Source organism: Lissotriton vulgaris, chromosome 1_1 (assembly GCF_964263255.1).
Source record: "Lissotriton vulgaris chromosome 1_1, aLisVul1.2, whole genome shotgun sequence".
NCBI lineage: Eukaryota > Metazoa > Chordata > Amphibia > Caudata > Salamandridae > Lissotriton > Lissotriton vulgaris.
The window spans coordinates 1,709,417,318-1,709,434,477 of NC_141685.1; positions in this window are offsets into that span (position 1 = coordinate 1,709,417,318).

The following is a 17,160-nucleotide window of genomic DNA, read 5'->3' on the forward strand; positions in this document are numbered from 1 at the left end:
ATATGCACGTTAATGGCTGGCGAACTGTTTGTGGATCCAAGGATGGGAGAGCCAGAGATAGGTGTACAGCAGGCCGAGTCTGCACGGTACGCTCAGCAGCTGCGTCGCTGGTGGTGTACACCGAGGCTGGGTGGCGGTATAGGAGATGACGGTGGGGACTACGACACAGAAGTGCATCGCACAGTGCAATGAACAAAAGAAAGAATTATGATAGGCATACACTTAATGTCATGGCGGCAGACAATAAACAAGCATACAAAAAAAAGTGCAGCAAGCTAATAATAAACCTACTGTGTCACGCCGCGGGTAAAAGATCCAATCCCGCTGGGCGTGGCTTAAAGGAGACAGGGTGGCAACAAGCAGTGAATGACATGCCTTCGGTGCAATCATTGCACTGCCTTTGGCATAATTTGTGACGCCAAACAACGCGCACAAATGAAAACTGAAGGCGGAGCTGGGACACGGCTTCTGGAATCGTATCGATTCCAAGAAGCCTCGTATGATGAGAGCAGTGCACGCTGCTTATGTCAGGCCAAGACCTATAAAGGTAACATGCTGATATGCGGTGTCTGGGCAATCAGTGCATGCAGCACTGTCATTAGACATGGGTTCACCCTGCTGTGAAATGGAAGGGGTGTCTGCTCACAATGATTGCTTTGGGTAGGGTTGTGACCATGTCAAATTGGGTGATATCTTAGATGGTGATCTTTTCTGGACAGATGCATGTTATGGACACTCTAAATAATGATACTTCACTTAAAATGTATGCAGAGTTTATAAAGAATCTTGCATGTAGATTATAGCAGTCATCATCATCATCATGTAACTTTATCCGATTTTCTTTATGAAATCATACAAGTATACATAGTGCTAAAAAAGGTTTTCATCGGTAAACAGAAGAAAAAAAGCAGCACTAACTTCAAATCATCTGTAAGCAAGTGTAGCTAAATATGATGACACTACGGGAGGATCCTTAAAGACAAATGGGATGAAGATAGCAGCGTCATGAAAAGGATAAATGTAAAAATGAATTAATGCCTAGAACTAAAAACCCCAGGCAGAAACCGAGACACATAAAAGCAAATTCTGGGTGTACTTAGAAGATTAAAAGAAGAACGTTTTGCAAATAAAAGCTGATGAAATATACCCAGTCTAAGGTATATCAGGAGATGCCAGTGATCATTGGGCATCTCTAACAAGAGGTACGGTTCTATACCCTCAAATGATTTAACATACAGTATTTGCGCATCAACTGTTTGGCTAAGGCGGAGGCCTTCCTTGGGCTGCCACCAAACGGGTGAAAGCCTGCTTCAAATAAACGATATCAGCTTTAATAATGCCCTCGGGATTGGTAAATAACTCTGGCCTCCCTAGAGCTTTAAAATGTGACTTTATGTAGTGTAACCAGGGTAAATAGGACATATTGTCCAAGGTTAGGCAATCTCGCATAATTCGTCTTTATAAACTTAACTCCTTCTAAATCGAAACTGAACACCACAATAAAAGAGGTCGCAGGCAAATAAAATCAACGATATAGCCAATGCTCAGTTGCTCATGAATAATCCCTGAGGGAGTGCCTTGCCGCACACCTAGGAGGCCCCTCATAAACCTTCCCCCCCCCCCCTGGATTGTGGCAATATTTGCATAGCCTTATATCTCACAGCCAAACATGACCATGAGGATGCACTTAGCTTTAACAATATTTAACATAGTCTGAATTGGTTTGTGACCCAGGGGAATCGAAAAGTCATTTAGGCTGGCAACGGTCCTCTTAAATCATCCTGTGTTCTTCCTAATTAAGGGTTGCCAACAAAGGCCATAAACTAATGAAATACGTAAATAAATTATCCACCTTGCATAAAGCCTGCCCTTGCACTGAGAAACTGGAGGTTTTTGTGTTCTTTGGGACCATCATCTTAAAATAAGACTTTTTAAAATTAGTTACCAAATCCAAATTATCCATAACTATGTTAAAAAGATCTAAAAGTCTCTGGAGGCTTCTGGCTGTACGTGCCATCAGTACTGGATCATCTGCATAGAGAAGAGCAGGGAGCAAACGCCCACCCGCTTTCGGAATGTCAAGACCATGTTCCGTTAACTCCCCCTCCAGACGATTAATGTACTTAATAAGAAAACGGGGTGCCAGGATGCTATCCTGATCCATTCCATACTTGAGGTTAAAGTGCTCCGTGTATTCTCCATTACTCACATATCTAAATAAGCCTGTCAGACCATGATGTAGTTGTTTCAAAAAGGCAACAAGGGCAGAGCTTATCTCTGTTCATTTTATCAAAGGCAGAACTGAGGTCCATGAAAGCCAAATGTCCTGATCCCCCTTTGGTCTTCGTATACTTGGTAAGCAGCAGGTATATGTTGAGGTGCTGCCCTACTGTACTTCTACCAGGTCTAAACCCGTACTACAGATCAGACAAAATACTATACTTGTTAGCCCAGTCAGGTAGTCTCTCCAATATGATCCGGACACATATTTTTACCTCAACATCCACTAATGAAATGGGTCTATAAAAAGTGGGGTCTTTTTTTTCTCCCTTCTTAAAAACAGGAACTATCACTAAGTGACTCCAGGTCTCTAGGATAGAGCTAGAAATAGTAGCATTAATACGTAGGGTAAGAATGGAGGCCCATAGGGCCACAAATTATTTAAACAGGTCCTGTGGTACTCCATTAGAGCTGTGCGCCTTACCTACTGGGTGTGATAACATTTCTTTCCTAACTTCTTCCCAATATTTGTAGGTCCTCTGCCTCCATCAGCTGTATAGCGGGGTCATTTAAGCAGCAAACTTTTATTGTTGCGATTTGTAAATTCCAATCATGCCTTCCCCCTTCATTAGATACCCTTGCCACATGTTCTCGTAGAGTCCTTGCTACGCTATCATAGAATCTCCTGAATCACCAATTTCTCTTCATGCCCCATTTTCTCCCCCTAATCCCACCCTACCCCTACCCCACTACCCCCAGAAACCCTCCTCACCCCCCCACCCCTTTTCACCGTTCCACCAATATAGTGAAGTAGACAGACCTAAAGAGGTCTGGGTGATGGAGCCTGTGCCAATGCCCCCGCCACTCGGTGCCCCTACATAATTAAATCAATCTCTTATATAAAGAAGCAGCGTCATTAGTGATTACTTTAGGCACTGCACCCCATAGGCCCATAAGTCACGAGGTATAAGCTCAATTCAAAGTTCTTTTATCAGACTGTACTTTCAAATACATTTCCATGTATTCCTTTGCCTTGATCTCTGATGTGAGAAGACTTTGTTATTGTGTATTATCTTGATGCGAGCTGGGATTAATAAATAAGCTTCAGCACCTTGTGCTTGGCATGGCTGAATCAGTCGCCTAAGACAGCAACGTCTTTCAACCGTTACATGGCAAAATTCAGGACATGTAAAAAAAGATTGCCCCTCATAAGACAGCTTAGAATCAGGTCGGGCCTTGCTAAACACTGCCTCCCGAAGTAGGAAATTACCAAAATAAACTATGATGGCTCTCGGCTGCTGCATACCATCTAAGTGGGCTTGTCGAGGGTTTTTAAGCGTGAATGGGTGGCGATGGACCCGCTGGATTTCAATGTCCCAGTTCAACTGCTGAAGCTTTCGAAAGGCTGTCTTCATCAACTTCAGTACATAGGCTCTGATATCGACCCCTTGTACCACTTCTTCAAAACCTAAGATTCTCAAATTGTTGCGTCAAAGCCAATTTTCACAGTCCTTGAGTTTCCACTGCATATTCATGATTTGTGATCCTGATTCGGGCTTCTTGCAACATCATTTTCCAATCCTGCAATTTGTTCTTCTGCTGCAGTTAAGTTCTCATTAATTTCGGTACAGGCTTTGACCACTTTTCTAACAACCCCTTGGAGTTTCTTCATCGCCAAGCGTTTTTGTTTGCCATCCAGTCTCATCTCCTCTTGGTGTTGTTTAATTGACTCGTATATCAGCTTCAGAGTTAGTTCCTCATGGTCATGCCTGCCTTTTACTTCCTTTGGATATCTGTCGGACTCTACATGTGATTTTTGCGTGGCTGAGTAGTTACATTTTAGGGCGAGATTTGAATGTTTCTTTGTGGCTTCCTTGCCTGCCACTGTGAGGACCCCTATTTGCTACGCCTGATATTTTTCCTCCTCCGAACCACTGTGTCAAATCCATCAAATTGCTGCTAGGACCGGAAGTAGAGGACAGTGAGACCCTTTCCCTCTCAGATTCAGCAGGACTCATATTTGAGCCATTGGTCAGTGAAAAAAATTTATCCCCTAACTTCAAAGAATCCTCTGGGGACCTGCACCCCACAGCCCCTTCTATTAGGTCCTTTATTTCCATTTATCCTCATCCACACACCACCAGCTAGTCCTTTCTTTGTTCAATGATCAGCCCCCCTTCCTCTACTGGGAGATCATTCCGTTCCTGCTCAGTCTGCGGGCCACATGTTTCAGATCTTCCAGGAGTGCCGCCACAGGTTAAACATGGCTCAAGAGCTTTGCCCCAGGAGTCTGCCTCCTCCAAATGAGATGGACTATTGGGCCACAAACCACCACCTTTTTTGAAGAGGTAGGGTGCTTTTGACCAGCGTCTTCTTCCCCTCCTGCCGCAAAGGTCGACTGCAATCATCCAGCCGAAGCGACCGTGGGGGGAAATAAATGTGTGATTGCCTGCTGTAAAGGTACATCCATTTTTGGCCCCATTACCTCCTCCTCTCCGCTCGCAGTATCTTTACCAGACACAACCTCTGGAGCTTCCTCCCATTCATAGCATCCTTACTTCCTGTAGTGATGCCAGCTTTAATCCCCTACTACGCTGGGGTGGGAGAGGACCTGCAATGGGAGCAGTGGTAGCAGCCACCAGTCCCGTCTGCATCACCTCCTCGCTTCGATCATACGAAGAGCTAGCCTACTTGGGCGGCATTCCAAATTTGGTGCGAAGGCTGGCCGCAAGCTACCCGGGCCAACCAGCACGCTGAGCGAGCACTCCAGCAGCAGCGATGAATGAGACCACCACACAAGCAGCCAGGGAGGATCTCAGCGCCATCAGAGCCATGCAGACAATCAAGACCGCCCTGGCCACGAAGTTAAGAAAGCTGGTCCTGGGCTCCAGGAAATAAATCAACATATCATCTGGGATACAGCCGTATTTTCCAATCCTAGCTCCTTCTGTTCCTCGGAGGACGCCAAGCAACGGGAGAGAGACCGTCGCGGTCACTTACACAGGTGCCATCTTGCTTCCCCCAGATACTGAGCCTAACTTCTTCCCAATGTATCCTAAACTTTGCTCCCTCAAAAGCACATGGGGGGAGTGACCACACGCATTCCTCCATCTCTACTTACCCAACCATCTCACAATGCTTATTCTCAGTTTAACACTTAATTAAAAAAGATATTCTTGATGACTCTCATTTAAGCACAATGAAATGGATGGGTTGGAACAAACAATGTCTACACATTGAGGTCCCAATTTTTAGTTGGGTGACTTTAGGAGTGGGACAAAGTTTTCTGCCAATATGCCTGTACTTAAATCTGCCAATTCCAATTTACTGTGCCTGTTATGTGAAATAAGATGTGGACTTGGAATTGCTTGTTCCATTTATGGGGTTTATATGGGAGTGGAGCTGTCTGTTGGGTAAGGGTATGGTCGGAGCTTGGAGAGAGTGTGAGTGGAGAGGGCTACTTGGTGCAAGGTAGGGGAAAGCCATTCATGCTACTCATGCTGTAGTGTGACTCTGGGCAGGGGCTGGGCTACACTTGTGCCGCCGACCTTTGCCTGATCCTCATGCAATGTTCCTGACTGAATATTCCAAACAGTAAAAGTGGGTCCAGTGATACTTCATCTGACAAATCTTGGTCCGGGAATACAACAATAGAAAGGTATGCTGCTGTGCTTGATTGCTAATCAGGGCCTATTTTCTAGAGCTGGGCTTTATCTGTTTTCCAGAACATGCACAAACATTCTAGTATTGACCAACAGGACATTTTAGTTTTTGAGACCAGTGTAATATTCTGCTGCTATTGACACTAGAGAAAACCATATCACTGCGCTTATGCAAAGAGGATGAAAAAGCGTTTTAAAAATAGGATGCAGGTGCAAGGACTCCATCTGTTGAAAGACTGTTCTATGTGGTCTCATATTAGTAACTACCTTTCCTTAGAACTGTTACTGAAAATCAGAACTTCTCGATTTACTAAGCACCGGGATGTTTGTCTCGGAGTAAACTATACAGGTAAGAGATCTTGGATGGGCCATTTATATATACAGATGCTTGGTAAGACACATTTCCATAGTCTACTTTTCACCTAGGAAGGTCATTGCAACTGGTTGAGCCACTTCTCCTAGTTTAGAATTTCCATCTGCTCAGTAAATCTATCTTCCTTTGCAACTTTTCCATTTCTCTAAACAACTTTTGATGTCTTGACTCAGTGACAAAAATTAAGTTACTGTACAGAGCTTATACAACGCCCTGTATGTTTGTAACAGAATGCAGAGTGTTGCTGATCCTGTGATACGGTTAGGGTTTTTCCTATACTCCAGGTAATTGGGAAGGGCAACATTCTAAGGAAATAGATCTTCAAAACACTTTTGGTTCCAGTAAAAGTGGTGGGGGCATACACCTAGCTTTGGAGGAGCGAAGTGACTGGACAGGTGATTATGGCAATAGTTTGCAATTGAGAAATGCTGGTGCAGTCTCCGAGCCATGTACAGTGCCTACATTGCATTATTGGAGGCTTCTAGTCACTGTATGGATGCAAGCCCTGGCATGAGATGATCTCCTAGTGAGTGTCTTGGTGATCATATCCCTGCATTTTGAAGACACTGTATTTTCCATAGCACAATGTAAGGTATCAGTCTTTGGCAACTACAAGTCAACGTTGGCATGATTTAGATCTTGTGTGGCAACCAAGTCTATCCTTGTCCTTTGTGTGTGCTAATCGTTCCTCGCCATTGATTGGGTCGAACCCTGGGTGACATGTCCACTTACCTGTTCCCTCAACTGCACCTCTTCTGCTTATAGCACCAGGCCCAGTGTCCTGATAGCATTTGAATGATTTAAAGTCAACTTCCAGAGGCCTATTCCCTTTGTGGTCATGTTAGGGCCTGCTGGGACCTTGAGCCAGATCTCCTGGTTACCTATTCCACTCGAATCACTCTCCTCTCCATAATATTTACTCTCCATCTCATGTAACAACAAACATGCAAACTATGGGCCAGATGTAGGTGAAATAGATTTACCGATTTTTAATTACCGAATGTTACCGATTCGGTAATTAAAAATCGGTAAATCTATGGGGTGGACATGTAGGTATTCCAGATGTGCTGGAATACCGAATCGGATGATTTCGGTATTTACCGATTCGGTAAATACCGAATCGGTAATGCCCATTCATTCCTATGTGCTTTGAAGCCCATAGGAATGAATGGGCATTACCGATTTGGTATTTACCGAATCGGTAAATACCGATTTTCACAAGGGTGCAGGGGCACCCCCAAAACAGGCTTGGGTGCCATGTGGCAGGCATACATGCCCTAAGGGCAGGTCTGCCTGTTACATGGCATAGGTGTGCATGCACACATGTGCATGCACACCGGAATCGGTATTTTACCATCAAATTGAATTTGATGGTAAAATACCGATTCGGTAAGGCCTCTGGGACTCTGAAGAGTCCCACCTACATCTGGGTGGCTCGCATTCGGTAAATTTACCGATTTTTTATTTTACCGAATCGGTAATTTTACCGATTCGGTAAAATAATGCCCCCTACATACCTATCACCTATTTACCGATCGGTAACAGCCGAAAATACCGATTTTCGGCCGTTACCGATCGACTTACATCTGGCCCCTGTATAGCTATATTCCCTATATAGCTTTCCCTCAATTCAAAACCTAAACTGCCAGTGCTCAAGAAATTTGTTGTGTGGGTTGCATGCTGTCAACTCCAGGCAGATTACATAGGTCTTACACTTCCATGAGTTCGAGCCTGTGCCTTCCTGAGGAGCACTGCTCTGTCGCTTCTAGGTAGCCGCCATTTATCATGGTTGCTGTTAGCTATTTCTCCGGCTGTGTTGAGCCTCTGTTGTTCCTGGGTAGACTCCATATAGCACAGCTGTTTATATGCCATATAGCACATTGTAGCTTGGCATATGACATATAGCACATTATATCTAGGTATATGCCATGAAGCACATTGTAGCTGGGTATAAGCCATATAGCACATTAGAGTTTGGTATATGCCGTATAGCAAATTATAGCGGGGTATATGCCATATAGCAGATTGTAGCTGGGTATAAACCATATAGCACTTTATAGTTTGGAATATGCCATATAGCACATTATAGCTAGGTATATGCCATATAGCACATTGTCGCTTGGTTTAAGCCATATAGCACATTATAGTTTGGTATATGCCATATAGCACATTATAGCTAAGTATATGCCATATAGCACATTGTAGCTGGGTATAAGCCATATAGCACATTATAGTTTGTTATATGCCATATAGCACATTATAACTAGGTATGTGCCATATAGCACATTGTAGCTGGGTATAAGCCATATAGCACATTATAGTTTGGTACATACCTTATAGCACATTATAGCTGCTTCTCCCTTTAGGTGCAGAAGTTACAAGAACCTGAGTTTCAAGTGACTCCGACTATGTATAGGTTCCTTTGCTTTCGGGGGTGCTGTACCCAGCCAAAGCTTCACAGAAGTGTGGCGATGCTCCCCCTCTTTATCCCAAAGGCGTGAGGTGGTTTGACAAGTAACAGTAATTGCAGTTTGCAATAATTTGGGGGCCTGTCCCAGACTGTGACTGCCAGTTGCCCTAGCTTTAATCTTTCCCGGAGCAGAGCACACGATTAAGGCTTGTTCAGTGCTCCAAGTTGGCCAGGGTCATGGGAGTAGCTTAACCAGTGGGATTCACAGGGTGCGAGTCTGATATTTATCAACAAGTACCCCACAAAAAAAGATGTCATAAACATGCTCCTCCTATGTCATTATTACATTTGACCCACCCCTGAAAAAGCATTACGGAAACAGCAGAGCTCAAGAACATATACAAAGAAGAGACAAGCTGCAAGCTCGCAATGTCATCTTCGGAATGAGTATGAACTATGAAAAGCAGAAACATTGTATTAACACAAAAACGTTCTTGATCATAGAAGGCAAAATTACTTTTGACAACGTGACAGGCCAAAAATACGTGTTCCATCATATATTTTTCTACATCTGCTCCAATGTCCAGTTTAGTGCCTCAATAACGTGTGCCTGGGTGTTGATCAAGATATCCATATGTTGAATGATTTCATTGTCTTCTCTGCAGCATTCCAGATTGCGTTAATGTAGAAAAGGTCAAAGCTCACATTATGGGAGTTTTACATTTTGTCACTTTTATGTTCAGTAGGGGCCGTTCTGCCCCGCCGTTGCTGGGGCAAAGTCACAGAGGACCAGCTGAACACCACCCTCGCCCAGAACCCACCCACCGACACCATGGAACCAGACGCCACCGCACGCAACCTCAGACATTGGATCTACGACTGCGCCAACACCCTCGCCCCACTCAGGAAACCACCCAACAACCGCACCAGCAGGAAAGCCACCTGGTTCACCGAAGAGCTCCAGACCTCCAAACGGACGTGCCGAAAACTGGAGAAGAAATGGCAACACGAACGAACACCAGACAGCCACACAGCCAACAAGGGCGCTCCCGAAGTCACCTCCACCTCATTAGATTAGCCAAGAGATCATCTTTCAAAACCCGCCTGGAAAACAACGCACACAACAGTAAAGAGCTCTTCAGCATCGTGAAGGAACTCTCCAACCCCAGCGCCAACACCAATGACATCCCGCCCTCTCAAGAACTATGCGACTCACTGGCCACCTTTTTCTACCCGAAAATCGCTAACATCCACGACAGCTTCTCCAACACGATTGCACCCCCATGCCAGACCCCAACTCCCCAGCAAACCCCCCCCGCCTACAGCCTGATCTCCTGGACCAAGGTCAACGACGACGAAACACGCAAGATTATGAACTCCATTCACTCAGGATAACCACTAGACCCCTGCCCACACCACATCTTCAACAAAGCAGACGCTGCCATCGCCTCCCAATTATGGAAGGTCATCAATAGCTCCCTGGAGACAGCCATTTTCCCAGCGAGCTGGAAACACGCCGAAATCAACGCCCTCTTGAAGAAGCCCAAAGCAGATCCCAAGGACCTCAAGAATTTCCGGCCCATCTCCCTGCTCCCGTTCCCAGCAAAGGTCATCGAGAAAGTCATCAACACGCAGCTGACCCACCACCTCGAGGACAACAACATCCTAGACCCGTCCCAGTCCGGATTCCGAAAAAACCACAGAACCGAGACAGCCCTCATCGCAGCCACAGACGACATCAGGAATCAACTAGACAACAGCGAAACCTCTGCCCTCATCCCCCTGGACCTATCAGCCGCGTTCAACACAGTCTGCCACCGCACACTAAAGGCACGCCTCCAAGAAGCCGGAATCCAAGAGAAGGCCCTGGACTGGATCACATTCTTCCTCTCCGGCAGAACCCAGAGCGTCCGCCTCCCCCCCTACCGCTCCGAAGCCACCGACATCATCTGCGGCGTACCCCAGGGGTCATCCCTCAGCCCGACGCTGTTCAACGTCTACATGGCCCCCCTCGCACAAGTCGTCTGCCAACACAACCTCAAAATCATCTCCGATGCCGATGACACCCAGCTGATCCTCTCCCTCACCAAATATCCGAACACCGACAAAACCAACCTGCACGAGGGACTGAAAGCTGTCGCCGTATGGATAAGAAACAGCCGACTGAAGCTGAACTCGGGCAAGACAGCGGTCCTCATCATCGGATCCACACCTTCAGCCTGGGATGGCTCCTGGTGGCCGACCACGCTGGGTACAGCACCTACTCCCACCGACCACGCATGCAACCTAGGAATCATTCTCGACTCCTCCCTCTCCATGGCGAAGCAGGTCAACACCGTCTCCTCCTCCTGCTACAACATCCTCTGCATGCTCTGCAGGATATACAAACGGATCCCCACAGAAACAAGAAGAACGGTGACCCAGGCCCTCGTCAGCAGTAGGCTAGACTACGGCAACGCACTCTACGCAGGCATCCCGGCTAAACACCTGCGAGGACTACAACTCATTCTAAATGCCTCCATCCGACTGATCCTCAACATCCATCGCAGCAACCACATCACACCCCACCTTAGAGACCTTCACTGGCTCCCCGTCAAAAAGAGGATCACCTTCAAGCTCCTCACCCACACACACAAAGCCCTCCACAACTCCGGACCAGCCTACCTCAACGACCGAATCAGCTTCTACGCCCCCACCCGTCAGCTCTGCTCCACCAACCTCGCACTCGCCACAGTCCCCCGCATCCATTGTGCGACCTCCGGTGGCAGATTCTTCTCCTTCCTCGCCCCCAAGACCTGGAACACCCTCCCCACCCACCTATGGCAGACACAAGACCTTCTCACCTTCAGGAGACTCTTCAAGACCTGGCTCTTCGAGGAGTAGCAGCTCCCCTACCCTCAGTGCCTTCAGACCCTCGCGGGGTATGTAGCACACTCTATAAGTATAATGATTGATTGTTTGATTGATTCTCGCTCTTGCTCCTGCAACTTCTTGTGATCTCTGCGCAACGCACCAGCCAGGTATCTGCTTTACAGAACACTTTGACATGTCTTTTATTAAACTTATTTGTGTGGGATATTGTTGTGAAGCCTGGACGAACATGTTGATTTCAGAAACTAGTCATTGTACAATAATTACCAGCAGGATTCCCTTTTAAAGTGGCAAAATGTTATCGCTGTACTCTGTATTTCTTTATCTGTTTATTTTATTTAACAGGCAGGGTGTTATTCTCCACTGTTTGCAGGACCTACCTCTGTGGTCTAATCTTCAGCACTTCCACCCCTGCAGATCTCTCTCTGAGCAACTTGGCAGGTGTGAACATGCACAAAACAAAATACACTCAGCAGCTCGTCAAATACGAGCCAAGGGTAATGTTTTCTTTTTTGTGTGTCCTGAGGAGGTTTGGTCGACATTCTAAGAATCCACCACTGTTAGCATAACTACTACATGTACACCCAAGAGGACCTCCCAGAAACTGACTTTCAGCATTTAATAGGGGGGAATGAAACACCCCACAAACCTCCTGTAAAGCTACGCCTCTATTTCTGTCATTGTTATTCACTGGCTAAAGAAAAAAAATAAGTCTTCCTGTGTCACATGCTAGTGCTGCAATGCACTCGCTTGTGCTATGTGAAGAATTGTGACGCCGTAGCGAACTAGGTACACACAGAAAAGGATAAAGCAGCCCAAGAAGGAATACGCTTAAGTCTGAAGTGCAGGGGATTTTACACGATGTCATAGATATGCAAGCCGGGACGGAAGTATAACCGGCTGAAAGATACACAGCATTTAACAAGTCAGCAGTCCTGATGAAGTTGTGGGATTGATTCTCTGAGGCGACGAAACACGTGTTGGCTAAAGATCTAAGAACCAATTAAAGAACGCAAGAACAAAGAATTTTGTGGACATTTTTTACACCAGTGTAGTTAATGTATGATGATGTTAGTGTGTGCTGGTGGATAAGAATAATTTGTGCTATTGACTTAGTCACATCTTGGGGTGTGGGGTGACCTCCCTACCTCTTAGCACCGCAGGATACTATGGGACATATAAAAAAATGTGCACATATCTTTAGAGAGCATTATCCTTTCATTTTACTCACCCAATCAGCCTACTGTTCTTTGTCCTTGGTGGTCCAGGGCCTAAAGCTTTATTTAATTTCCAGTAATTTATATTAATTGCCTCTTTTTAACACTGGCAAGTTTTTTATAGCTTTGCCCTGGATGAATGTGGTATATAAACTATAACATAAAATATCCTACTAATTTTGATTATGCGTTGTCCAGTGAGACCCTATTTGTGAAACTGTGTTAAGTTAATATACTGGGCAGTTTAATTTCAGAATCTTTATTCCACCAACAGCAGGCACAAACTTCTTGATTCTCCTTCCAACTCCTGCTTACCCGCTTCAAGCAACATTCCAAGGTTACTATGGTGTTGGACCATCCCTGATAGAACACTAGGTTAGTGATATTCTGAGAGCAAGCGACAACACACCTCCCCCTCATAGAAAATAAGTATAAGCCGTACATTGCAAATCAGGTAAAACAAAAACAAATAACAATATGGGAAGAAAAGAACAACTAGAGCAACAACAATAAAAAAGGAGTCTTAAAACAAATATATGCAAATATATGCATGTTACGACTTATTCTAAACAATAAATTAACAATGGAAAATGCTATGAAATCATCTTATGCTACTACGAAATACCAAATTGCAAAAGATACACCATTGATTTACCAGATTGCAATAGATATAGCATTGTTTTGAAATTGGAACACATAAAACAGTTCAGGTTTATAATCTCTACCACTTACCATCCAAGCCATAATCTATCAAGTAGGGTGGCACTGCCCTAGAATGGAGACTGCAATAGTTCCCTTCAGCACCAGCATTGTCCACATCACCAGCTGTGTTAAAATTTTGACTCAACCTTCCACTCTTCGGTGACAATAGATTTAGGGATCCCTTCTGTAGCAAACACATCCCTTAACATTTCCCAAACACTTCTGGTCATCATGGTACTTACACAACAAACTGAAACCCATTTTCAAAGTGCAGTCCGCCAACACCAGAACAAACCTTTCTCCTTGAGACATCAAGTCAAAAGGACCAACAATGTCCAATCCCAATTTAACCCAAGGTTCTTCTGGGACAACAACTGGTGACAATGGAGCCATCCTGGTTACCTTAGATTTGTCATTTGCAGCACACAGGATGCAATCCCTCGCTACACCATCAACCTAGCTATCCAATCTCGGACACCAGTACCACTCCTTGACCCTCGCCTTGGTCAAATTCCTTCCCAAATGCACCTTGTGTGTAAGATTCACAATTTTGCTCCACAATCCAGCTGGAGGAATCATCATTCCCAAGGAAAAGATTACCATCCTCAATACATAACTTTTCGCAGACATTCCAAAATGCCCTTGCTTCTGCCTCAAGCTAAAATAAAATGTGACCATCCTGACACCATCAGATTTTTGATGAGTCCTCTTACTTCATCTTTGGCAGCTTCAGAGTTTCACTCACCCTTACTAATTGGCGATTCCTTAACCCACATTACATGGTTTGCCACTGTATCCTCCCTGACAGACGTACTAAAAGGCAGCCGTGGCACACAATCCACAGGAATGTTTTTAACCCCTGGAAAATACTTAACCTGGAAGTTACATTCAATCGAACCTCCTACTCATCTTTTTCACGGGCAGGTGTTGTCCACACTCCTGCACCCCAACAACTGCACACATGGTCTGTGACCCTTCCTAAGTATAAATGATAGACCCCACAAAAGAACTTGAAGTGATGTATTGCCCAGGGTCAAGCCAGCCCCTCATGCTCAATTACTGAGTATCTTTCCTCAGCAACCTTGAGTGAGCCCAGGGCAAAAGCCACAACCTTCTCTTCACCAATGAACAATATTTTGTTCAGGCTTGTGAAGTCAGACTTCCATAATGTTTTAACAAAACTAATATGTTTGCTGCATGTTATTAAATCAACCTAGAATAAACTGTGCAACATGAACATATGGAACTAACATTATGCTTATTTGTGCAAAATGCAAAAAGAAATAATACAATAATTATTGTCTATTGTCTTTGTCATATACTAACTGCTGCTGTCAAAAATAATAGCATGTGCTTTTAAATGTGCTTTTGTCTTGTCTTTTCTGTGACAAATGTAGTTCCAGATCGGATTGGTATATCAAAGGTAATATATGCTGCTTAAATGTTCTTTTGCTAGGTAACATAATTAATGGGTTAACATTTAGTAAAGGGGGTGGGTAACAGAACAAATGTCAATTCTTTAATTAATTGATGTTTTATGTTTGTTTAAATAATAGTTTTTCAAAGAAGCATAAACTTATTTTTGAAAAAGATGCGAAGCCTATAAACTTTTATTGTGAAAAGTTTTGAAAAGAACTGCCAAAGGCGACTCTGTGGAGAGGTTTGCTATTGTACCACGAGAAGCTCAGAACGGACAGGCTCAAGGCCAGGATGTGAGTCGCGGCATTTTTGTGCACTACATGAACATCTCTGCTACAAAATGTAGCAGCCTAAGGAAGTGCCACCAGACTCTGTGCATGAACAATGGGTTAGTGAAAAAGCCCAGACCTGAGGTGGAAGATGTCACAATTTACTGTGGCATGAGGTGGTTCAGCCAATGGGTAGCCAGAATTCAGCTGTTGGAATGTGAAAATAGTTAGTTTAGCCTTAGTTTTAGGGTATAAGAATTGGCTCAAGGAGCAGACTTTTTCCTACGCTTCTTGATTCCAGAGGGTCGTGTTCTGCTGATTGATGAACGCACGTAAGGAAAGGAGACTTTTAAAGACTTTGTTTTTCAGGCGATGAGGGTAGAGACAGGGAATTAGTTAGGGTTTGGAAATGCTCTTTTTCACTTATTTCTGTTAATGAATAATATTTCTTGAATCAAGCTCTCTTTATAAATGCTGAATAAACCTTTCTTTATGACATTTTCTAATACTTTTTTAATACAGTTCCAAAACCTAAGTTTTCATGAATACATTTGTATAAACTTACTAAATGACAAGCTGGTCTTGTTTATTGTAGATAGGTTAAACAACATATTAGATTCATTCGCCTCATGATTCAGCTGCTCTGTTATTTTTACGGGCCTGGTATTGATTGGTAAGTTTGGTGATAGATGGTGACATCATTTATGCAGAATTTTGGTAGGAGCGCTGGATCAGTTTTTGGTAGCATTCGTACGGTTGTATGTTGTTTTTGACATACATGACATATGCATGTTACATACATGTCAGTATAAATCATAGGATAAATGTTTAACATATGTTGAGTTTTTGATTTTGTCATACTGTTATATGTAGTTGTAAGGGTTTTTCCAACAGTGAGAAAAATTCCTGGTTTGCCATGGCAAGAGTAGTGTGACGCTGTTATCAGGATGCTGGTTTCAGGTTACACAGTTCATTTGTTTTGCTCCAAAAGGTGATATTGTCGCATATCACTGTGTTGTGGAAGTACAACACAAGTTTAGGGTTCTAGGTATGTTGAGTAAATTGCATGTATGATAGTGAGGATTGTCTAAGAAATTTGAACTTTGAGCATAGGGACTAGGCGCCTGTTTTAAAACTCTCTGTGAAAAGAGTAAAAGGCATATCTGAGCTTGTGTGAAGGGTAAGCGTCATTTCTCTTCTAAGGTTAGAGTCCTAAGGAAGAAAGATAAGCGTTGTTTTCTTACTGGCGAAAGAAGTTTACTTCTAAGGTTAGAGTCCTGAGGAAGAAACAAGTATGCATGAATAGGGATTCCCTTTGTATGAATGTATGTGTAAATGTGGAAAAAAAAATATTCTGGAAAAGTAGCGTCGTCTATTTCAAATGAATGAATAAAAATCTGTGTGTCTGAAAAGCTACTGTCCTTTTTAGAGAGGCAGGCAAATGATTCGTTTTGTGTAGTCACTAAATTGTTCAAAAAAATTTTTTAAAGCACTTTGGAGCCTTCGGGTAAAGTCTGCGCTATTTAGATGTATTTAAAAGTGTTCTGTGCTATTTTATAAGCATTTTAAGTGTCCCGATCGAAAATTGTAAAGGAGGGGCTGTTTTGTGAGTGGGAGCACGTGGGGAGAGCTTGAAGCTGCAACGACTGTGTATGTCAGAGCCGTCGCGCTCTTATTGGTTGAGGCGTCCGGAGCGTCACGGCAGAGCAGCGCTCTGATTGGCTGAGGCGTTGGTTGCGAAATGGTTGATGCATGTTGTTTACCATTGCCTGCCGAGTTAATGTTTACACTTACAAGTGTCCCCGCTTCAGCTGCGCTATTAATTTAAAGAAAGAAAGAAGTGTGTCACGGCTGATTCGTTGCGTGTCACAGCTGATTCGTGTGTAGCCGTCGGCGAGTGTTGGGCGCTGTTTTAGAGCTAATGGCACGATGTTATGAGCCATTGTGCTCTTCATATTAAGTGTTGAGAGCTAATTTTACAAAGGAGGGGCTGAGAGCGAGGGGAGAGAGACTGCAG